The sequence below is a fragment of the Sphaerodactylus townsendi genome, linkage group LG03 (genome assembly GCF_021028975.2).
Source record: "Sphaerodactylus townsendi isolate TG3544 linkage group LG03, MPM_Stown_v2.3, whole genome shotgun sequence".
NCBI classification, from domain to species: Eukaryota; Metazoa; Chordata; class Lepidosauria; order Squamata; family Sphaerodactylidae; genus Sphaerodactylus; species Sphaerodactylus townsendi.
Window position 1 is genome coordinate 41,596,373 of NC_059427.1, and position 23,979 is coordinate 41,620,351.

At 41.3% G+C, this 23,979-nt stretch overlaps 1 protein-coding gene across 3 annotated transcripts in view; it reads left to right on the top strand.

The window, feature by feature from the left end:
• Positions 1 to 817: 817 nt before the first annotated feature.
• Positions 818 to 23,979, top strand: part of LRRN1 (leucine rich repeat neuronal 1) — a 41,005-nt gene continuing 17,843 nt past the window's right edge. The window contains exon 1 of one of the 3 annotated variants that reach the window (XM_048489966.1): positions 818 to 1,216. The gene's annotated coding sequence lies outside the window, so the exon portion shown is untranslated. Of the gene's footprint in view, positions 1,217 to 1,736; positions 1,899 to 14,629; positions 14,647 to 23,979 lie in introns of those variants that run through there. The other 2 variants (XM_048489967.1, XM_048489968.1) reach the window with 2 other exon arrangements.

Below are 23,979 nucleotides of genomic sequence, written 5' to 3' on the forward strand. Positions count from 1 at the left end.
AAGTGCTAGTAAATCGAAACATGGCTCGCTGACTCGAAGGATCACAAGCAGGAGAGGGAAACCGTTTCTCTATGACAGAAAAATCTCAGCACAAGATCATTCCTACAAGCCAACTCAAGCTTCCTAGTGTTCACTCATTCACAAAATAAATACATGCATGATCATCACATAACAGTAGTCTGGCCAAATTCTTAATTTCTATCCCGAACACAAACACTTCCCATGGAAGAACTCTTGTAACAGGTGAAGTAGCCCTGGAACCAGAAGCAACAAAAATGAATGCTGGGAAATGAGAGAGCAAGACACCCTGTGGAATAGTCAAATATACAAGGTGGAATAGTCAAGCATACATCTCAACTGTGCGTACTTTTGGAATTCTGAAGGTACCACAATGACATGGCTGCCTCGGAGGGGAAGGGACCAATCACACAAAAAACACATACAGCCCACCGACTCTTTGGTCCCTTCATTTACTGAACAAAAGCTTTCTCCCCTTTGTGTTTTCCATGCACTTTTTGTCTGCCCAAAATTAAAGAGCAGCCTCCCCTCCCTTCGGCCCCCGGTTCAAAAGGGACTGGGAGACTGGGGTCCAGGGTGGGGGAGGGTTAGCTGCCTTTCCCCACATTCCCCTGTTCCCCCAGCCCCGCCAGGCCAGTGGCCCCATTCAACATCCTCACTCTGGGTTTCCTTTGTTAGCAGCCCCTACAGATGGTGCTCTGCTTGGGTCTCTGGTGTATTGGAGCGGCGAGGGAGGGGGGACCGCGGCGAGCAGCCAATCAGAAGGCAGACCGTCAGCTGACCCGCTTTGCTTACACCAGGCGCGCGCTGGCTGCGGGCTGTGCAAAGCGGAGCTCCGGAGAAGGCAGCAAGGAGCGGCGCGAGGAGGAGGAAGAAGGAGGAGACGAAGACTAAAGCAAAGGGGACCAGTTATCCACGAGTGGAAATTAAAGCCACAGTCTTTTGGCGTGGAGGCCGGGGGGGGGGGGGGGGCTTCGGCCAGCCTCCGCTTTTGTTTCGCGTCGCAGCCTGGCAGGAGTCGAAGTGGCGGAGTCTGAATCGGGTCCCTTTTGCTGTTCAAGCTCCCCCCCCTCCCCGATTTCCCCATTTAAGGGATTGTTGTGACTCTTGGGCAGGGCTGGCGGATGCTGAATGAGCCCCTGCCGGGTTCTGCATGGGGGCAAAGGGGAGTCTTTTCCTTCCTCGTTCCCCCCACTGGGTAAGTGCGTTCTTCTTCTGTTGGGGCTAGAGGGAGGTGGGTTACCTGGAGGAAGAAGAGGCCAAGTTACTATTGAGTAAGGGAGCGGGAGTGGAAGTGGAGGGGTGTGTGTGTGTGTGTGATCACCTTCGGTTTGGAGGAAGTCTTACAAACAAAAAAAGCTTTGTCTATGGCAGGCGATAAGAATAATAAGCGACCCCCCGAGGGATCAGAAGCAGGGATGTCACTTAGCAGCGGCTGCTTTTGTTTGGTTGCTCGCTTGGAAAGGTTCGAGTGGGAATTGCATAGGATGGAGGGGAGACCTGCCCTAGAGCGCCTTTTCTTCTCTTTCTCCATTCGGCGCTAACAAAGAAACAGCTGCCCCGTTGTCGTTTCTGGAGCGAGGATGAGGGGTCAGCGGCTGGGGACGGCAGAAAGAAAGGTCACAGCATTGCCTAATCGCCTGGCCAGGGAAGAAGAGGGAGGGGGGCTGCTGGGCTTTCTGATAGGTGTGGTGGTTTCAAAACATCCATCTGCTTGAATTGGAGCCGCTATTGCCAGCCTGCATTTATCCCGGGCAGGGAAAGTAGGGAAAGTTTGCCCGCCAGTGTCCTTTGTGCTTTGGACCTTGAGGGTCCAGAAGTCGTCCTTTCTCCAAGAAGATTCCGAGCAAGCAGTTTGCTTGTTCACCGATTCAGCCTAGGTGAGAACTCCTTTTTGACTTTCTGCAGAAGAGAGCCTTGAAGCGCTCTGGCTGGGTTCCTGGGCAGCATTGGGGTTGCAATGGTCAGCTCTGCGATATTGTTAAATGCCTTTAGAGAAAGTTGAGTCCAATATGTTTATTGTTTGTGCGCTGGCTTACAGACTGAATTGATGTGCTCTCTCAGGAGGCTGGGTAGCTTCTTTTTTAAATGAGCCATGCAGAAGGGCAAGGAAAAAGCAGTTTGAAGATTTCCGGAGGAGCATACGATGCAGATAATTTTTTATTATTTTCTCCGTCTGTTGTTTAAGACATGTGGCTCACAGAAGCCTCAATAAATTGCTTCATCTTTAAGATGCCATCAGACTCTGTCCGTCTTGATGGCTGCTCTGGGCTTCTTAAGTCTCCTAAACATCCCCCTGTGTATTTTAATGGTGGTGTTGTGTTGGACATCTACCAAATTTTGGGACAGGAAAAGTACAGAGCTGAAGTTTTGCTTCTCTCTTCATATGGCAGGGAGACTGGTGCTATTTGTCCAGTGAGGCGCATGTGTGTCCCCCCTAGATCTCTGATTTGCATGCAAATGTGAGCGCACCCTGGCAGATGTCTTGCCTCATCCATTCACATGAAGGAATTTGAAAAGACAAGGAGTCTTCAGTTTAACAATAGACCTTAAGAAAATGGCATAAAGGCTCAGTGTGAGTGGCTTTTTGTTTCCCTTTCTGATTGGAAATTATATGGCTTGCTGTCTGTCACCTTTAGGCAACCGCCAAAGTATCTGAGTAAAAATTCTAAAAGGGGAGGGGGGGGGTTGTACCTGTAAATTTGCTTTCAGAATGCCCAAAATACTATTTTATTAAATGAGTCATCAAGATAAGAGTTCTAATTTTTCAAGCAGATTTTCTGATACAGAATTATAGATTTTCTAGTGCTAGTGTTTAAATCTGTACTCTTCTCACCGCCCCCATTACAGACCTTTGATGTCAGACACTAAATAAAAGGTCCTTTAAGTCAGTTTCAAATCAATTGAGACTCCATAGATGTTGGTTTCTAAGTGATGGTCTAAGCTTTTCCAACTGTAAAGATCTTTATGTGTCAACCTGTGCCCCCACCTCTAAACATACACATTCTGAGATGGTGTCATGTAAAATGCTGGCATTGTAAAAAGGCAAGATAACCGTCTTCAAAGCATTCCCTATTCCTGCCCCCTTGGGCATTAAGTTGATAGACGACAGCCTGTGCATTTCACCTCCCAGCATTGTGAAGCCCTGTCAGACAAAAGCATGCAGCATGGACTTGCACGTGAGCAGGGATGAATGTGGCTCCTTCCATGCCAGGCACCAGTTGCCTCTTCTTTTGTTGAGCTCCACAGCCAAAAGTAAAAGACCTCCATTCACTAAAATAGAAAGGAGGGGAGGGAAGATTCATTGAAGGAGGCATAATGAAGAGCTAGAGGGAAAGGGGGCATTGTATTAGTAGCAGCATTGTTTCGAGGAGGTATACAACAGATGTTTGTCTGCTACTTTACATGTTTTCCCAAGTTATTTAGTGCTGGATTGTTGCCTGCTTCTCAGTAGGTAACTGAGCAGAAATTAGGATCAGTGAAAAGTTTCATGTCTACGGTAGAAGAAGCTTCTCAGTGCATGTTTTGATACACTTTCCAATGCACTTCTAAATACTCCCCTTCAAACTGCACACTGGTTACCCCAGGAGTCATAGAAAACAGAATATTCTTTATGGAATGGATCCTGTGTGAATTTAGTTAGCAGCACACTGATAAATGAGGCCATAAAGTTTTTTATAAATTGTGAACTTTTAAGTAAGACTTCCTCGTTGTCTCAGGAAATTAGATATTGCTGGCATTTTTCTAGTGTTATAGTTAAGCAGGCTTTTAAAATTATTGAATGACGTGAAATCTCTGTGTACACATCATTCCAGTTGGAAGGCTCCAGAGAGGACTGTGTTTGAAAAGATGCAAGCTTGCAGAAAAGGAAGTTCCTCAGGTTGATCTGCCAGATGGCCCTTTGTATCCACTTTACAAATAACTCCACAAAAGTTCCCAGTGGGCAAAACCTACTAGGCTGCTTATCCGCGTATACCTGTTAGTACAGTCTGAGGTACAGCTTCTTACATCTCAGCCTGTGTACTGAGAAATCTAACTCTTTTAGGACCCTACCATTTGTGGCTTTAAACAAACAAACAAAAAACCTACTTGATAAAGCTTCTATGGCTGATTGTCTGGAAGAAATCTGAACTTTTATGGCCACTCGTAAATCTGCCTTAAAAAAATTGTCCTTTGTTTTAGTGCTAAGAATAACATTTCATGAATGCCTGAAAGTTACATTAGCAGTGGCAATGATGGAATGTGGTCACCCCAATGGTTGTACAAGTATTCCTTCTAACATCTTGATTAACTCAGTTGTTCAAGAAGTCAAAAGTGGAGACCAAGATTAGGATCCTAGTTTGCCAGCATTACTATTTTCACAAAGGAGACTGTGGAAGGCTGTGTGGCAGAATGAATCTCCAATGTGTTTGGAATTAAGTCCCAGTCCTAACTAATCTAAGAGAATGACACTAGCAGCTCAATCCATACAACTCTTTTCTATAATGCAACTGATAAACAATCTCTCTCCTTGTTGCATTAGTGTTTACTTCAGTGTGCTTTTTTCTAGTGTTCATGATAGTCCCCTAAAAATCAGTCATAAAGTTTATGTTAGAAAGAAAAAAGGGGGGAAGAGGAGCAATTGTTGAATGTGGATAACTTGAAACAGACATATCTGATTCTCTGCTTTCTAAAGAGCTATATTCCTTCCTCAGTTAACACAGTTCAGTTGCACAATTTGCCCTCATCCTATTTAAACATATTTCCAGGACTGAAAAAAAATTCAGATTCCTAAGCAACAGTCCTGCTCCCAAACTGAATTTTTCAAACGTGTTGTACACAAGCATTACGTTTCTTTGTAAACAGGTGGCAGGGATTTGTCTAGTACTGTATGTGTCAGTTGGTGTACCATAATTATCCTCTGATCTTAATGTATAGAGTTAGCTCTCCAGCAGAGTAGCAGTTCATGTAAAAATTAAGGTCTTTTATATTGTATATTACTGTATTGTTAAAAAAAATGTTAATTGGAGTAGCCAAACTTTAAAGGAAGAAAATACTCATTGAATGGATTAATAATTACAAGAACAACCTTGCATAGAAATAGAGCTTGTATTTCTATAACTGAAATCTTTATGTGTACTGGAATCAGTGGTAAAAGTTTACATTCATTTTAATGTTAACATGGTTAGAGGCTGGATTATGAGAAAATATGTATTTTAAAGAAGCAGTTCTATTTCATCTGCAGCACAGACAAGGTCCTCTTAGTCTCATTTTCACTGTCTTAAGATTTTCTTAAAGTGTGTGTTCCAGCAGTGATTAAAAATATGGACTTACTTTTCTGTTGTTAGCTCAAAGCTGAGCTGGAATTTGCTTGAGATACTGAGAAGTTTAAGAATATGAATAGAACTCCTGTGGAAGATACCAGCAGATGAAAAATTCTCCTTTGCCTTCTGCTTAGTAAACAGTTAAGTTTTTAATATATTACTTGGGTATAGGGTTGCTAGGCTGTGCATGAGGGACTGGGACATGAGGAACCTGTGACTTCCTGTTTGTCACTATTACACTTCTGGAGAAAACCCTGAAGTGTTGTCAGGTGGATCTAGGAATCACCGGAATGTCTACAGTAATACCATGGAGTTTTCAGCAATTCCCAGAGCAGGGGTAGGGAACCTGCGGCTCTCCAGATGTTCAGGAACTACAATTCCCATCAGCCCCTACCAGCATGGCCAATTGGCCATGCTGACAGAGGCTGATGGGAATTGTAGTTCCTGAACATCTGGAGAGCCGCAGGTTCCCTACCCCTGTCCCAGAGTGTCCTGACACCACATCAGGGGTTTCCCCAGAATTAACATTGCAATTCTCATGATACTGACTTTCCTCCTTATTTTATTCCTGCCACAGTGCTGAGGAGTTGATTCTCCAAAAAAACCTGCTCTACCTATCATTTATCTACCTGGATAGCCAGCATCTATCTGGAGAGCCAGCGTGGTGTAGTGGTTAAGAGCAGGTGCACTTTAATCTGGAGAACCAGGTTTGATCCCTGCTCTGCCACTTGAGCTGTAGAGGCTTATCTGGTAAACCAGATTAGCTTGTGCACTCCAACAGATGCCCCCTTGGGCTAGTCACAGTTCTTCCGAGCTCTCTCAGCCCACCCACCTCACAGGGTATCTGTTGGGAGGGAGAAGGAAAGGAGATTGTAAGCCCCTTTAAGTCTCCTTACAGGAGAGAAAGAAGGGATGTAAATCCAAAATCATCCTCCTCCTCCTCTTCTTCTCTTCTTCTTCTATCATCTATCTATGCATACTATTTGGAAAATAGTCTTCAGCATTTTTACTTACTCAGAAGTAGGTCCCATTTAGCTTGTTGGATTTAGGGCTGTAGTTTGAATGGATCAAGGAGGATTGGTTAGGACCTCAGCATTGTTGCGATGTGGAATCTGCATGACCTTTACCAAAGGACCTTGGGAAATTTATGAGTGTATGTGTGAGGGAAAAAAAGCCTTTTCATTCACCCAGGAAAATAGAAACAAGTAATGAACAGACTGTCAAGGTTAGATTTATCTTTTCTATTGTTCCCTTCATTCTTAGTGCATTATATTTTTAAACAAAAAAAATCTAAACTCACAAAAACGAGTTTTAATTTTTTAGGCCCAAACTATCTTAGTTCACAAATAATACTCTGTGGTCCCCACAGCTGTCCTCTCATTTGTGTATAAAATAGAAACACTGGTGTCATTTGTAGGTTACCATAGTTACACAAACAATACACGTGTGGTACTTCATCCTTCCAAGCTACAAGGGTTTTTCAGTTCTGTGCTTATAAAATGTCTGCCAAAGAGGAAAGAAGGGTGTTTTTAAAAAAAATAATGGTGGGGACACACACACACACATACACATATAAACTTCTTTTAATCCAATTTCATAATGTTTAACAAAAGCTAATCACAAACTTTCATCTAAGTAATCTCTTCATTTGGCAATCTGCTGCACTCTTGCAGCTTGCAAGTGGTTCACAAACTTGCAAATCTGGTTGTCAGTTAATACAAATTTCTTAAACAATACATTTACATGATAGACCAAATGGGCTGGATACTGAATATTAGAGATTCTTCTACTCTTCAAGCCAAGGTTTAGTTTAATGAATAGAGTCTTTGAATTTGACTCTGGATTCAAATCTCAGTTTTTCAAAGGCCTTGGCATGCGGGTGTTGGTGTCATTATCTGTCACCCTTTACTTTATTTTAGATTTCTATCCCGCCCTACCCCGACAAAGCTGGGCTCAGGGCGTTGAAAAACAGCAATATCATGCAATATAATAAAGATAATGCAATAAAATCCAATCTGACAATCTATTCTAGTTTGATTTAAAACATTAACAGCACATAACACATAATAGAACAGTCAACTAGGACTTACTAGTGGTTTAGGGAAAAAAGGACTCCCCCCCCCCCGGGAGTCATCTCCTAAAATTATAACACAGTCTGCACACTAAAATACTAGATAAATAACAGCTAATAAATATTAATTGCAGCTGTAGGTAATTTCTGTTGTGGATTAGAGCTAAAAAGTGTGAGGTGAACTAACTAAAAGAAGTTCTGTTCAGCTTTACCTCATAAATGAAGGTTTTTGGCGTCATGTTCCGCATGGGGTCACATTCCCTGTAAAGGAGCAAATTCTGTTTTGGGAGTACTTTTAGCTTCCACTCTACAGATGGCATCACAGATCTCCTCTGTGCTGTGTAGTGTCTCTGCTCAGCTTAGTCTGGTCTGTCACCTCTGGCTCTTTCCTCAGCAAGCGTGATATGGACAATTATCCATGCTACAATTGCATGCAGATTGGGTTACAGTACTGCACTTTTTGAGGGTTATTCCTTGAAAACAATTGGGAAAGTTCAGTTGATCCAAAATGCAGCAGTTGGAGTGTTACCTGGATCTAGTTACAGAGGCCACATTGTGCCATTTTTAAAGGCTCTTATAGTTGCCTATTAACTTCTTGACCCAATTCAAGTTGTTGGTTATTACCATTAAAGCTCTGATTAGTTGTTTTGTTCACATACCACAAAGAATGTATGCTCAGCCTGCATGTTTGTACATGCATCTCGTTGTAAGAAGGTGCCAGTACACGTTCACTTCATAGATGAAAATGAGAACCGGTGCCTGGATAAATGTTGGGTTTAAATCACATATCCAGCTATGTGCACATTGAATGGAATATTATTAAACACATGTGCAAAGAAAAATTAGTGTGTTTCTCCTGTTATGAAATAATGGCTCTACTGTGACTGCTAGATCTGGCTGGTTGGCTTCATTGATTTTATCGGATTTTATGGGAAGATGTGCCTGCATTTTTATGACCTTTATTGTATTTTATGAATTGATGAAACTTGTGCCACAGATATGTATAGGTTCGGAATTGTGGAGTTCAAGTTTATGAAATAAATTAATGTGCTAGTAAGAAACAGTAAACACGAGTTCCTTGGAACTGGTGAAAAAATATTTTAATTGCCTTTCTTACTGCAATTAAGCCTATTAAAAATAGAAATTGAGTGATTTGGTTAAAAAGTCACTCAGCCATGCTATGAAATGCTGTCATTATATCACAATGCTAATAAGTATGTTCTTCAGGAAGAATTAGTTGCTTGAGATTGTGAAAGGCTATTAAGAGAATCAAAAGAATTAACTTTGACTTCTTTAAAAATGTGAAGTCATCCAGTGGATGTCTGTTCTTTGTGCTATTAAGCCTTGTGTTCTCTTTTCCATAGCTGAATGAACTTCATAATAATTTCAGGTGAATTAATAGAGCTAGCAGATGGACAAATGATGTTAACAAAGAAGTCTTAGCTTCTGAACGTGAAACTGATATGGCATGTTGAATAAGTTAAATTGGCGGCTAAATTGACCTAGGTTCTTGTAGAAACTCATCTGACACCAGTTATACCGTGTGGGGTTGAAGTGAGAACAGTAATAGTGCCAAACTAGTTGTAGAAGAAGAGTTTGGATTCAAATCCCAATTTTCCTGTAAGGAGTCTCAAAGCGGTTTAAACTTCTTCTCTTCCTCTCCCCACAACAGACACTTTGTGAGGTCGGTGGGGCAGAGAGAGTTCTGAGAGAATTGTGGCTAGTCCAAGCAGGCTTCATATGTAGGAGCGGGAAAACTAACCCAGATTAAAGTCTACCACTCTTAACCATTGCATCATTCTGAAGTAGACTTCAGAAGCAGACCTGTCTGTTTAAGTCAGTGGGCTTAGAAGGTATAACTTGGGAAAGGATGGTGCTGTAAAACATGGACCTGTCAGCATGTTCAGGCTGCCTGGTCCATCTCCTTTCCTTCAGCTCTTTCTAGACTGAATGAGATGTTACAGGCTAGGGCAATGGTATCCAGATTAAATAATATTTAAAAGGAATGGAACAAATTGATGGGCAGTTCTTTAAGTAACTATGAACTGTGATGGTTAAATTCACTCATAAGGTCCCAAATACAACCCTTGTTAATAGGATCTCTGTAGCACTGGAATACAGGAAAGATCTCTACCTGAGATATTAGTAAATGTCTGCGCTTTTGGATTAGACAACATTGAGTTAAATGGGCCTGGCTTAGGCTGCTTCATTCGTTTATTCTGTGTTCAAAGGCAGTGTAAACACTGGGGAGAAACCACATGAGGGCACCTCCTCTTCATATCCTACTTGGGAGCTTACAAAGGCATCATGCTCAATTTTGCTGGACCAGATGTTGTCTGATCCAGAATGACCATTCTTGTTTTCATTATCTTTGCAGCGGATTCCCCCTTGTCAGAGGCTTAGATTAGGCATACTTCAAGTCCTTTCCAGCATGAGTGTATGATTCTTTAGTGTAAGGAAAAGCATGCAGGAACAGCTGAATAACTTTTCAACAAAACTATTTAGACTTATGATAACCCAGATTTTCTCTTATTAACTATTGAAAGCCATTGCAAAGTATGTTACCTTAATTTTGCCCAGGCTTTTCTATCATGTACGTCTGGTATCTAAACTCTAGAAAACAGGTACCCATTTTAGTGTTAAATGTGTTGAAATGAAGTCACTCTATTCAGGATTGTACTGCATCACACAGAGCTCCAGTTTATGTATGGAAGGTCTCTGGGGCTTTTATATGTCTGAGAATTGTCTGGTGTGATTTGATTATCTGCCATGGAAAGTATAGAAATGGTTCTGTGAAAATTGCTCAGAGAATTTGGTTCCAGCAGCTGTTGCTGGAACTGAACAGGTGTCAAATCAGTACCAGAATGATAGACCTCCAGTGGGTTCCATAAGTTTTCCTTTGATTCCAGAAGGATGTATAACTGTATTAATAACTAAACAAGGGGTTCTTTATACTACCATCCTAGATGATTTATTCACCAGTACAACCTTGTACCCTGTTCAAGAAAAGTCTTTAAAAAGAAAAGTCATGTTAACTAATGTTTAATGGTTTTATGGCATTGTATTCTCTAGGGTTTTTAAATACTTCCATGCTATCATAGTTCTGAGGAAGTGTGACACAAATAACAACAATTGATGCATATTTGTTTAGGCTTGCTTTTGGTTATTGGTCATAATGTTTCTTTTCCAGATAAGAGGAGCTCATTCTTGTGGGATGTATGCATTAGAATAACAAACAGCGGTGATTTCTAGTGAAAATTTTTCTGCTCAATCCTATACAGAGCTAACTCCAGTCTGAGCCCATTGAAATCAATGGCTTTAAGATCGGAATAATTCTATATAAGCTTGCATTTCAGCAACTACAGTGGATTGCCACAGGCAAGCATAAAGTACAAACAATATCATATTTACTAGTGTTCTGGAATATATTATAAGAATTGTGTGCCTGACTTCCATCTGGTTTAGAACTGACAGTTTCCTAGTATCCCAAACCTTGAGGCTCATGATATAGGACAGTGGTGGCGAACCTTTGGCACTCCAGGGGTTATGGACTACAATTCCCATCAGCCCCTGCCAGCATGGCCAATATAGGACCTCATGATATGGCACTGAATAGCAGGACTTACAGCGCACTAATAATTGTACCATATGATATATGTGACTGCATCCAACCACAGTCATGCAGCTTTGAAGGGGAGACTACTCATCACATGATAAAAACATTAACCGTGCACTTAATATAACATGCAGTTAAGCTGTTAATGCCAGATGGTTGCCTACCTCCTGCATTTTATGTGTGCACCCAAGCAAGAACATATGGACTTCTTTGAATGAAGCTATCAAGTAGGTTTTTGTGTGCATGGCTGTGCTAGCTGACTGACAGCCCAGAATTTTCATCCTGTTGCCTTCAGTGCTTGAGAGTAACCCGGTTCTTCAGATGAGCCTTGAGGATGACCCCCTCAAGCTTGAGGGCCAAAGCCTGAAGCAGCCCAACTTCTAGTAGTTTTTATGATAACAAAAATTATTAATCTCATTTTAACACTGTAAATAAGGTGGGTGGGATGGCCCATTAAAAGATATAAGAATAAAATGGTAAAATGGAGTTTCAAACTCCAGGTTGTGAAATTCCTAGAGATTTTGGGGTGGAACCTGAGGAGGGACTTCAGCGAGGTATAATGCCATAGTGTTAGAGTTGCTAGATCCCCACTGTCCACCAATTTGGGATGGAGAGGTAGAGTTGCTAGATCTAGGATGGGAAATTCTTGAGCATTTGGGGATGGAGCCTGGGAACGACAGGGATCTCAGTGAGGTACAATACCATAGAGTTCATCCTCCAAAGCAGCCATTTTCTCCAGCGGAACTGATATATGTAGTCTGGAGATGAGCTGTAATTCTGAGGATCCCCAGGTTTCACCTGAATATTGGCATCCTTACATGGAGTCCATCTTCCAAAGTAGTCACTTTGTTCATTGGAACAGATCTCTGCAGTCTGGAGCTCAGTGGTGATTTTGACAGATCTCTAGGCCCTACCTGGAGGTTGGTAACCCTAACCTGAAGCCATTGAAATCCATGACAGTTTTGTGATTAATGGCCTTTGTTTTTCACTTCAAGTAGCATAACATTTGTGGACGAAACATTTATCACAAGACTTGCAAAACTCTCCTGGCACTTGGGCCGTTCAGAAGATGGCAACATTGAATTGCTATAAGGAAGCAGACTTTTTTTTCTTCTTGTTTATTTGGCATATTCCATTGTCGTAACTTCTTCACAAAACTGCCAATAGTCAAGATTTTACAGCAGTACAATTTTATATTTTCTGCTTGCTGCTGGCACAAAGTTAAGGCGTTCTCTTTAATAACATACAGATAATGATTCTGGGTCTTCTGAATTTTTTTCTCAAAAATGTTTAATTGAATGGCTGGAATGATGGACAAAACTTATCAGTAGGGGAATGTAGGCTACTGTCCTCATTATACTGTCCTCAAGAAAGCTTTCCAATTTGTAAGCCCAGGCATTAGACTGTGAGTCAACTTGAGTGTTTCTCAACTACTGGAACAGCAGAGGGGCGTACTTCAAGTAAGATTATTAAGATTAAGTGTAAAGCAAACTGTACGTTTACCTCATCAGAGTTTACTCTGACTGGCAGCAACCTTCTTTGATCACTCCAGATCTCTGATCTGAGGCAGAGGGACACACACACCCTCTACACACACACACCCTCTACACACACACACACACACAAACACACACACCCCTACCTGCCTGTGAGGCTTTACTGGTAGTGTTGGAAGAGGACAGGAGCTCTGTTTACTTCCAAAAGTGTGCATTTTACTGCTTAGTTGCTATATGCACAAAAGTAAAACTATGTGCAGTGGCATTAAAGAAGGATTTAGCAGTGGTATAAAAGAAGGATCTTTCATATAAGCTGTCTTGAGGGTCTTTCGGGATCAAAAGATGGGGTAGAAATTAAAAAGCGCAGCTACATAACTTCTGTTCCAAATAGCTGTCCGGGAATTTATTTCTAGCTGAAGTAGCCTCTGTTGCATATGATCCTGGAACTTCTGTTGTAAATCCATGCTTTCAAAGTTATTCTGAGGAATCTGTTCTTTATTCAGTATGGGTTGGGTCCTGCAGAAGAACTCAAGGAAGGAGTTGGTGGAGCAGAATGCTGTAGTGGTTAAGAGCAGATGGATCTAATCTAGAGAACCAGGTTTGATTCCCCATTCCTCCACATATGTGGCGGACTCTTATCTGGTGAACCAGATGTGTTTCTGCACTGATACATTTCTGCTGGGTGACCTTGGGCTAGTCCCAGTTTGTTCAGAACTCTCTCAGCCCTAGCTACCTCACAAGGTGTCTGTTGTGGGTAGAGGAAGGGAAAGGAGTTTGTAAACTGCCTTGAGTTTCCTTACAGGAGAGAAAGGCAGGGTATAAATCCAAATTGTTCTTCTTCTTCCTTTTCTTCCCTTCTCTGGGGTTTGTAAACAGAAAGTTCCACAGTACACTCATGAAGCAGGAATTAGACCATCTGGAGGGCTGATGTCCTAGAGCAGTATTTCATGACCTGCGGACTGGGTTGCGAAGTCTCTGAAAGTAGATCATCAGCCATCCTTTCCTAATGGCTGCTCCTTCCCTTTCCATTTCTCTGATTTGTGTTTAGAAATCCAGAACTGACCCTGAAACAGTATCTTCCACGGCATATATTAATTGATATTTTTCTTTGCTACATATAAAGGTTGATCAAATAAAACATGCCCTGATAGTTACTGGAGTGATTTTCTTAGAATCTCGTGGGAGATTAGAGGAAGTACTGGAGAAGAAGAGGATGGTCAGAGACTGGAATGTAACCTCCATATGCAAAGGCTGTCCATGTGAGAATGCCAGTTGTCTTCCCCAAATGCTTTCCTCATATATGTTCATTATCCTCCTTATAGGCTTGTGCAGTCTTTAGCCTGGTCACAAGATTGTCAGTCATCCTTTGGAGTGGCTTACCAGAAGAAGTTCAGAAGGCACCTCTGTTGGCTCTTAGAACACTTTTTTAACCACTCTGTTGCAGCAGTTCTTGGAATATATGGACATAATTAGGCATTTTTGCTGCGAGGTGATTATTTTGCTTGGTAACCAGCTTTTTGGACAGTTGTTCTTTTCTTATGCCTAAGTATAAGCACCCATGTAGACTGTTATGGATCCATTGTTTGAGGGGAAAGGTGGGGTATAAATAAATGGTGAATCGTCCTCTCAGTGTAAAATGATCTATGTGCTTGTAGTTGACACCCAGCTTAAATAGTGAGTAGTTGGTTAGCCTGATTCCATCATATCTTAGAAACGAAGTAGGGTCAGCCTTGGTTAGTATTTGGATGGGCAATTTCCAAGGACCACATCAGAGGCATGATGTGGAGGCAGGAAATGGCAAACCACCTCCAAATGTCTCCTGCCTTGAAAGCAGTGTGGGGTCACCATAAATCCGCTGTAACTTGATGACACATTTAACATGTGGTTACAGTTCTCATAACATTGGCTCAGTCCTGGGATACGATTAGAAAAATGTTTACATATTTTCATACAGTAGCGTGTGTTAAACATCTTTCAGTCCCTGCTCTACAAGCTGCACCTCACATTAGTATGACATAGATACTACCTTGTCACATTTCTTTTATGCAGGTACTAGGAGTATAGTCTTCTACGTTGTAAAGGACAAATGTGTTTACCTGCATGCCAATGTGCTGGAAAATAGAAATGCACAGTTTCTGAAACGTGAGTGTTTTGGTAACTACATTGTCAACTGAACTGCAGAGTTCAGTATGCAGAGAGATTGTTATTCACCCATGCTTCTTACTGCATTTCGGTCCATTTCCCTTCTTTTCTTGTTGTTAGTGGGCTTGTGCCTTTCTCAAATGTGCATCATTCTGCTCGGCACAATTGCATTTTTAATAATGTTGAAAATAAGTATTTGTACTTTGATATCCGGTAACTTTGTTCAGATTTGCAAAAAGGTTTCTGTGCTATTATAAAGAAGCTGGAGTTCTGCGAGATCAAAATAGCCTTGTCTTCTGTGTAGGAAAGTAATTAATATTATTCAATTGTCTATGGCAATATATGCACATTTACAAATGAACCTTTTGTCAAGGAAGATGGGTTGGCAGATGTATACGGCAGAGGCACAGCTGGGCCAAACTGCGCCTGGTGTGCAGTGTATTTTTTCCGCCCCCCATGGCCCTCCTGCGGCACCCCCACCCCCCCGCGGCACACACACCGCCCTCTTCCCAAACTTACCTACATTCCTTTTCTATTTCTAGTACTTTTTGAGGCTGAAAAAAGCGGCCTCTTCACAGTTCAGGGAAAAAACTGCCTGAGGAACTGTACTTCCCAGGAGACCTTGTGAGCCCCAAGGTCTCCTGGGAACTGTAGTTCCTCAGGCAGTTTTTAGCCTGAACTGTAAATAGGCCGCTTTTTTCAGCCTCAAAAAGTACTAAAAAAAGAAACTGAACGTAGGTAAGTGTGAGAAGGGGGCGGTGTGTGTGTGTGCCGCGGGAAGGCGCGGGGAAAAGGGGGAGGTGCCGGGGCCAGATTTAGTGAAAACTAGCAATCTCCAGGAATCTAGCATCTTGGGAGTTGGAGATGGACTCGGTCTATGGACATTATTGAAAGGTAAAGCGATAATGGTTCTACATTTTATGACCAATAGCTCAAAAGGTTCACACATTTTTATAGGTTTCTAAAAGTGGATATATAAATATTCATCCATATTTTGAACTGATAAATGGTGTGATAATAGCATTGACTAATACCATGGATGAAGGACATCATAAGCAAAAAGACTGTCATTCGGTAGATACACTCTAGAAATATTTTCGCACAAAAGAAGTTAAGACGTAGAATGCTGGATCAGTATGGTGTAGAAAGTCAGGAGTAGCTGCAGACTGTACTACTTGCTGTTTTAGTGATAGATTGCACACCAAAAAAAGGAATTCAGTGTTTGGGGTGCTGTGTGGTTTCCGGGCTGTATGGCCGTATACTAGCAAGGGCTGTGTCCAGATCCTCTGAAGATGCCAGGCACAGATGCAGGCGAAACGTCAGGAGAGAATGCTGCTAGAACACGGCCATACAGCCCGGAAACCACACAGCACCCAAGTGATTCCTGCCGTGAAACCCTTCGACAATACATTGATTTCAGTGTTTTCTTCTCCATTTTATCCTTACAACAATCCTGTGAGGTCAACTAGGCTGAGTGAGGGTGTGACTGGCCTAGTCACTCAAAGTGTAAGACTTTCCATCTGGACCTTTCAGTTTCTAGTGGGGTGCTATTACCACTAAACTATCCTTGCTCTTTTGAAAGAGGCTTCTGTTTGCTGATTTTAGAACTCCCCTTTAGTTTTTTTTTAAAAGGGTTTTTTGGCTGATCAAAAGAATACAGATCATAAAAGCTTTATGTCATTTGTGTGTGTGTGTGTGTGTAAAGTGCTGTCAAGTCACAGCTGACTTACGGTAACCCTGTAGGATTTCCAAGCCAGAAACCTATAGTGGTGGTTTGCCACTGTTTTCCTCTGCATAGCAACCCTGGAATTCCGTGGAGTTTCCAATCCGAATAGTTTATAGGACTGACTGTGCTTAGCTTCCAAGATCTTGTGAGCTTGGGCCATCCTGGTCTTGGTTGTATGTCACTTATAAGTTAGATATCAAAAAAGAATTGTCAGTTTGATACACATAAATTGAAAGTTTGTATTTTCCCGTTGATTCACGTGGTTTGGTATACAACTGTGACTAGAATAAGAAATGCAAATTAGGCCTGTAATACAATGATGGAGGAATGGACTTTTATTATTTGCCATTTATTTAGTTTAATCACTATAGTGAATAAAGCAATTGTTGTAGGACAGTGGTAAACGTATTACGAAAAACTCCAACCACATTTTTTCCCAAATAAAAACGTCCATGTCCTTCTGCTTTTATTATGTTACTGTTGAAGAGTTAAGGCTATAAAAGCCAATGCAGTGTTTATATGTGTATTTATCACAAGGTTTATGCTCTTCCAATAGCCTTGTCATTAATATGTTAATTTAATAAATGCACACTTGGAAACAGCATCGTTAATTTTTATTTTACAGCCTTGGGTCGAAGCAAAGGGATTTCCCTGATACTATTCATCACAGTTCAGGGACCTTTTGGCTGAGAAATCCTCTGAAAGGATATTGGGGGAGCCCCCAAGAAATGCAAGTAGCAGAATCTCTGTTAAATGAGCATAAGAACTGCATTGCTTCACCCATACTCTGGTACCTCCCATGTGGATTATTACTCTGTGTTCTCTATGGGACTGCTTTTTAATGACTGTTGAGAAGCTGAACTTGCTTCCATCTCTTAGTGGGGAACAGCTGCAATTAGAATGTTATTCTGTTTCCTGTTCAGTTTGAAGATGCTGATATTTTGCAAACCCTACATCCCCCCACATACCAGGCATAGTACATATTGCTCTTGATCTACTGGTGTCAGAACCCGCCAGCTTCCGCCCCATCAGCCTCCTCTCAGTGATAGGGAAGATTTATGCTAAATTGTTACTGAAGAAACTTCAGTTGTTGCTTTCCCACTCTGGTGCAGTGGGGGCTGAACAAATAGGCTTTCGCAAGGGGAAATCTCCTCTGGACCACACCTTGGTGCTATTACACCTAGCCAGTATATACTCAATCAATGCAGATAACAAACTCTACGCTGCCTTTATTGATTTAAAGGCTGCCTTTGTGCCGAGAGAATTTCTCTGGGCAAAACTGGCTGCCCTCAACATTGATGCCAGACTCTTGTTCTTAATTAGGCAACTGCACACAAATACCAGTTGCCGGATCAAGTGTTCTGATGAAGGCTTTTTGACAGACAGTATTCCAATTTCCAAAGGGGTCAAATAGGGCTGCGTCCTGGCCCCCACTCATTTCAATCTTTTCTTAAGTGACCTCCCCTCTGCTCTCTCAACAGTGAACAGCCATGCCCCAAAACTGGGTACATCCCATGTATCAACTCTGCTCTATGCAGATGATGCTGTCCTTCTCTCTCGATCCAGAGTTGGCCTCAGACGCTTAATGAAGCGCTGTGTGGATTACTATGAATCCAACAGACTGACAATTAATTATGAAAAAACCGAGGTATTGGTCTTCTCTAGGCACTTTAAGAAGCTCACATGGGCAATGAAAAGCACCCAAATTGAACAGGTTAAGTGCTATAAATACCTTGGCCTCTCATTCTCCTTTAACCTTTCATGGGCAACCCAGAGGAAGGCCGCTCTCCTAGCTACATCTAACAGTATGTCAGCACTACTATGTTTCTTTTATAGCAGTGGCCACTCCTTCATCCCTCCTTCCCTCAATATTTTCAATGCCAAAATCGCCTCGAGATTGCTTTACGGAGTCCCAATTTGGATTCAAGCTATCAACCACTCCTTGAATTCTCTTCAATCCAAATTTTTCATAAGATAACTAGACTCCCAAATTGCGTGCCCTATGCAGCCCTTTGTCTGGAGTTAGGTCAAAACTCCTTGGAATCAGCCGCTTGGCTGAGGGCTTTTAGATTCTGGCTGCAAATTCATTTTCTCTTGGATTGTAATTCCCTGGTCCACCATCTGCTCTCCGACACCCATTCCAACCCCTGGTTTTCCATAATTGAAGAAAAAAATGGCCTCTATTGAACTGTCAGTGAATTCACTTTGCCCTTTGTCCTATTCAGAAGCTTGTAGAAAATTAAAAGGTCAACTATTGGATAGAGAGTTCACTACCCTAATCACCGTAGCCAAGAAATCATGCTCCCCCCTGTATTTTTCTCTCCCATTTGAATGGGGCCACTTGGCACACTACCTGTATTGCTTAATAAACCCTGCTCAAGGGAGAGCCATAATGCTCGCCAGGTTTAATGTTATGCCTTCTGCCTTGTTACATGGCAGATTTAATAAGCAAGAATAGGCTAAAAGATTGTGCCCATGTAACAATGGCTCAGTTGAATCTCTGGCCCACCAATTACTACACTATCTCAGATTCAAGGAAATCAGATCCAAGTATGTGAATCTTACTCCTTTACATTTACCCGATCTCCCCGATTTAATTAGATTACACTACTTGTTGAACAATCCTGATTTTTCTCTCTGCATGATAGATGCAGACTTTCTCCTGGAAATTACTAAACGCCAGTAGATTTCCTTCAACCTCACATTTATTTCCTGTATTGTATATTCTTTTTAATCCGTTTTTTATTATTGTTGTACTGTTGTCTATGCCAATAAAGGCTTGCTATGATGCTATGATCTACTGGTGGTCATGTGAGGAAACTGTGTTTTTGACTTTCTGAAAGTGTGAGAGCCTTGAGGATTTAGGGCACAGTCTTCTAAGTGGCTGGATTTTTAGGAAACATGTTGTGAACAGTCTTCTTGGCTACCTATCTCCATTCTTCTTGTTCTTTGCCAGCAAGTGTAGACCTAGTATTTAGAGTGAAACTAAGAAGAGATGGTTTAGACCTGAATGGCCCAGGCTGGTCTGTTGTCATCAGATCTCAGAAGCTAAGCAGGATCAGTCCTAGTTAGTACTTTAATGGGAAACCACTAAGGCAGTGGTTCTCAACCTGGGGGTCGGAATCCCTTTGGGGGTTGAACGACCCTTTCACAGGGGTCGCCTAAGATTCTCTGCATCCGTGTTCTCCATCTGTAAAATGGATAAATGTTACTGTTGGGGGTCACCACAACATGAGGAACTGTATTAAAGGGTTGAGAACCACTGCACTAAGGAATACTAAGGGTCACTATGCAGAGGAAGGCATTGGAAAATAATCAGTTTCTTGCCTTAAAAACTGTACCAAGTGGCCATAAGTTGGCTGTGATTTGATGGCATTTTACACACACACAAGAAGAGATCATGGCTTTACTCACTATTATGTTGGAAGTGTGGGGAAAAGGTGGGCTCTTTTGTACACAGCTGGTGGTCTTGCAAAACTGTCAAAAATTCTGGAGTAAAATACATGCACAAATACAAAAGGTACTAAAATTGAAATTCAAGAAATCAGTAGAAACTTACCTGCTTAGTCCAGTTTTTTCAGACCTGAAAATCTCCAAAAATAACCTCTGTCTTTTTCTTTACTTAACATCATCGGCAAGACTTTTACTAGCAGCCAATTGGAGATCTCCAATACTACCAACTACAGAAGAATGGGTACATAAAGTACAGGAATTTAGTCAAGCAGACAGAATTAAGCAGCAATTTAGTTATGGCACCATATCTGCAAATGTTCAAGAACATGAGAAAATGAAATGGGCCCCATGGAAAAGTTATATTAAAACCAGATATAATTTTACATTTTAAAGCTATGTATAATTTAAGAGATGTAAAAATCTGGCTTTCTTCGACTGTTTTCTCTTTTTGTTCCCCTTGACCACAGATGTATAGAATTGTTGAAGTAATTAAAATTAAGGATAAGCAATGACAATGTTGTTTTGATAGAGAACATCAGACAACTAATAACTGTGAGAAACTAAGGGGAAGTCAACCAGGGATTCTTTTTATTCTCTGCTCTCTACAAGATGCTTTTTTCTCTTTAAACTTAACTTCATTGTAACTATTAATCAAATATTATTAGTAAGGGAGGTGGAGGGGTTTATGTTAGGATTTTTTCCTTTGTATTTTATTTCAAATGTTAATAATTTTCTGCACTCTGTACGATGATCTATATTGTTTACTAACACTATCTTATTTAATATAATCACTTAAATAAAGTATTTTTTTAAAAAAGAAGAGATCATGGCTTGATTGTGGATCTCACTCTTTCACAGCCATGTACCAAGTTCCTTATCTCCATTTCTCTACCATCTTGGGTGGCAGATATTGGAAAATACCTTTCATTGTCTGAGACTGTGGCCCCTTCCGCACATGCAGAATAATGCACTTTCAATCCACTTTCACAATTGCTTGCAAGTGGATTTTGCTATTCCGCACAGTAAAAATCCAGCTGCAAAGTGCATTGAAAGTGCATTATTCTGCATGTGCGGAAGGGGCCTTTACCAGGCAGAGCAGATAACACCACTAGGCATGCTGTTAAATGTCTAGCTATCAATGGACCAGTGATCTGTCTGGGTCTAAGGCATGTTTTATGTTAACTGTATTGTAAGTTGCTGCTCTGTGCATTTTATAAAATTTAATTAATGTGACCTTTTTTAAGATTGTTATGCAACACTGTGTACTGTCGTATTGTAAAATATTTAATAGTAATAATTGAGCCATCTAGTCCAGCTATGTTTCCTACAGTAGCTTGCCAGCCCTCTTTGAAATCCTGACAAGGAGAGATTGCTGGAGGCAAGAAAATTGGCCCATTCTAGAATCTACTTCCACAAGCAACTGTTTCACGGTTAAAGCAAAGCGAACCATTCTTTGGAATCAGTGAGAGCAACTATGCGATTTTTAAAAGTGAAGAAAGGAAAGAAATATTTCCTGAGTTATCAGACTGGAGGTGTGGATTCCACACAGCATTAATATAATGTCTTTAGGACGTTCTTAAAAGATCCAGTTTGGCATTTTATGCATTGCCAGCCAAAACTAATCTTTTTTCCTGCCTGCTGCATAGAGCTCTTGTCGGTTTCACAGCTGTTCTCACCATTTTGTGTGCTGCAGCAGATATCTGTGAAGATTCCCCACAGAGGTTTCCTCTGCTTGCAGCTTATCCATGCATGATTTCACAGTAAAAAATAGACGAATAAAGTTTGTTTTGCCTAGCAATCCCGCGCTTGTGTCATTGTTTCTTTTTTGTTATGAGAGGGATATCTGCAAAGCTATGGCAACATGATTTGAGTAGCTGCAATATGCTCATATTTGCGTTGCTTAGCATCACTGATATCCCCTTTACAAAAAAAAGAAAAATAATACATGCACTGAATTACTCGTTAAAACAAACTTTATTCTTCTACTATTCTTCTACAATGAAATTGCATGCGGATGAGTTGCAAGCAGAGGAAACCTGTGGGGAATCTTCATGGAGAATCTGCTACAGCACGAAAAACGGTGGGTGTGAGCAGCGGAAATGAAAGTAAGATGTTTGGGTGGGAGAAATAAATCATTTCCTGCCTGCTTGTGTTCGTTCAGCAGACAGGAAATGTCTTCAACCCGGGTTTGTGGGGGGGATCGCTAGTTGAGCGATTTTTGAAAAACCTGGGTTAATAAAATGGGCTGAAGTTATTTTGGGGGAGAGAGCTGTGCCAAATTCTTCCCCAAAACACTTTTTATGACGTCCTGAAAATGTTATATTTATGCTATGCGGAATCCACCAGGGAATGGGAATCTCAGTCCATTTCACTTGGATCAAGAGGCGCACTCTCAAAATTTGAGAGCTCTTATTCTAGCCTATCAGATGATGGTCCCAGTGGTTGTTTTTTTTTTTAACTGTTACCCAAATTGGTCTGGTCTGTTCCATTAATGGTTGGGGAAATTCACTGGAATCCAACCTGCAATGTGAGAGGTGGGTTATGGGGATCTCCATCAATGTATTTCCCCTAAGAAATCCACACAAAACCAGAATTGAAATGAAAGGGTTACAACTTTTCTTAAGGAATTAAAATTTAAAAAATATACTTTCAAGCACACAGAATTTAAGAAGCCTAGGAGATAACAGAGATGAGTGATTGCAGAAATAGAAAGAGGGTGTGGGGAAGATGATATTTACAGTTCCAGAAGTGGAGAAGTCCAGGTAGAGTGGGCAATGGCCAGGGCTTCTCCAAGGGAAACTGTCAGACTCGAGGAAATCAAGTGAAAATTGCCATGGATTTAGTTATAGGAAAAAATGATCCTCAATGATAAGAGGGGCAGTCTTCCTGAGACAAATCAGAGTTCCATTCCCAGGCACGAACAATGCTGTTGGAAATTATTTGATGAGATTGAAACCTTGGAGAGCCAAAGACTTGATGAGTTTGGAGCAATGCTAATGAAATTAAAACTGGGACATTCCAAGTCTTGAAGAGCGTGGACTGCTAAAATAAACGCTGCAGGGCTGATGACCCTTAAAAGTTGGACAGGAGGTTTGAAATTAAGTTAATGTTAGGGGAAAGGGGTGCAGGCAATACAGCAACCCCATTGACCAGATCAGAGTGTGGACATTTGCAAGTTCTTTGTGAAGCCTGAGCCAGGGGCATGATTTCAAGGCTGAGCTGTGGCTAACCAGATTCAAGAGGTTGTGCCCTTAGAAGGGGCGTTGTCTGAAGTTCTGTATTCTCAGTTTGGGAGATGAAATAATGTTGTAGTGTGTCAGGCAGACTTTCTTGATATCAAATCCTTGAATTAAGACTGGCATCCATCATACTTTTGCTGTGCTCAATGAGACTGTGCTGTACATGATATAAAGATTATGACCAGTAGGGCAGTGTTCCAGAAATGGCCCCCTGTCTGACTATAAGCTTGTCTGGATATCAGTGCTGCCTTGTAGTTTGTCGTGATTCATGTACATCAGAAACTAAACTTGCTATCCTGTGGTTTTTGCATAGCTCTCTGACAGATTTCAGAACTTAGTTAAAGTGTAACTAAGCAGAGCCAACCTGAACATAAAGAGTTAACTATAGAAACATGAGTGGGAGGGAGAGAGAGAGAGACTGCTTCTGATTGGCTGCAGGAGAGAGTGCCAGTTAATCAGTGGGTGGTTAATTTGAGTTTTGGAGAGGCAGAGATTGAGGGAACAACTCTGTATTCTTGGCTGAAAACTTGACTTTTGGAGGGAATTGTCAGATAGACATAACTGGTCTGATCTGTGTTCCCTTGTTGCAGTTTAACATAGACACACATGGGGATATTGGTTATCTTTGGGAGAGAGATGCTGAAGGGGAGAGACAGTGAGGCTTCTTATTCAGTCAGTATCCAAAGAGGGAAGGGAATCTTTCTGTAAATTAAGTTACATTTAACCTCTCATCAGGGACTGAAAAACATGTCCCAATCTGGTAACAGTGTCCAAACTGAAACAGCAACCACACTCTGTAAATAACTACCTGATTTTGAAACTCACCTGTTTTCTCTTTGTGACTATGCCAAACAACTTAGGTTTAATAATTTTTCTAGTTCCTTTTTTTAACTGTTCAAAAGCAATTGGTGCCAA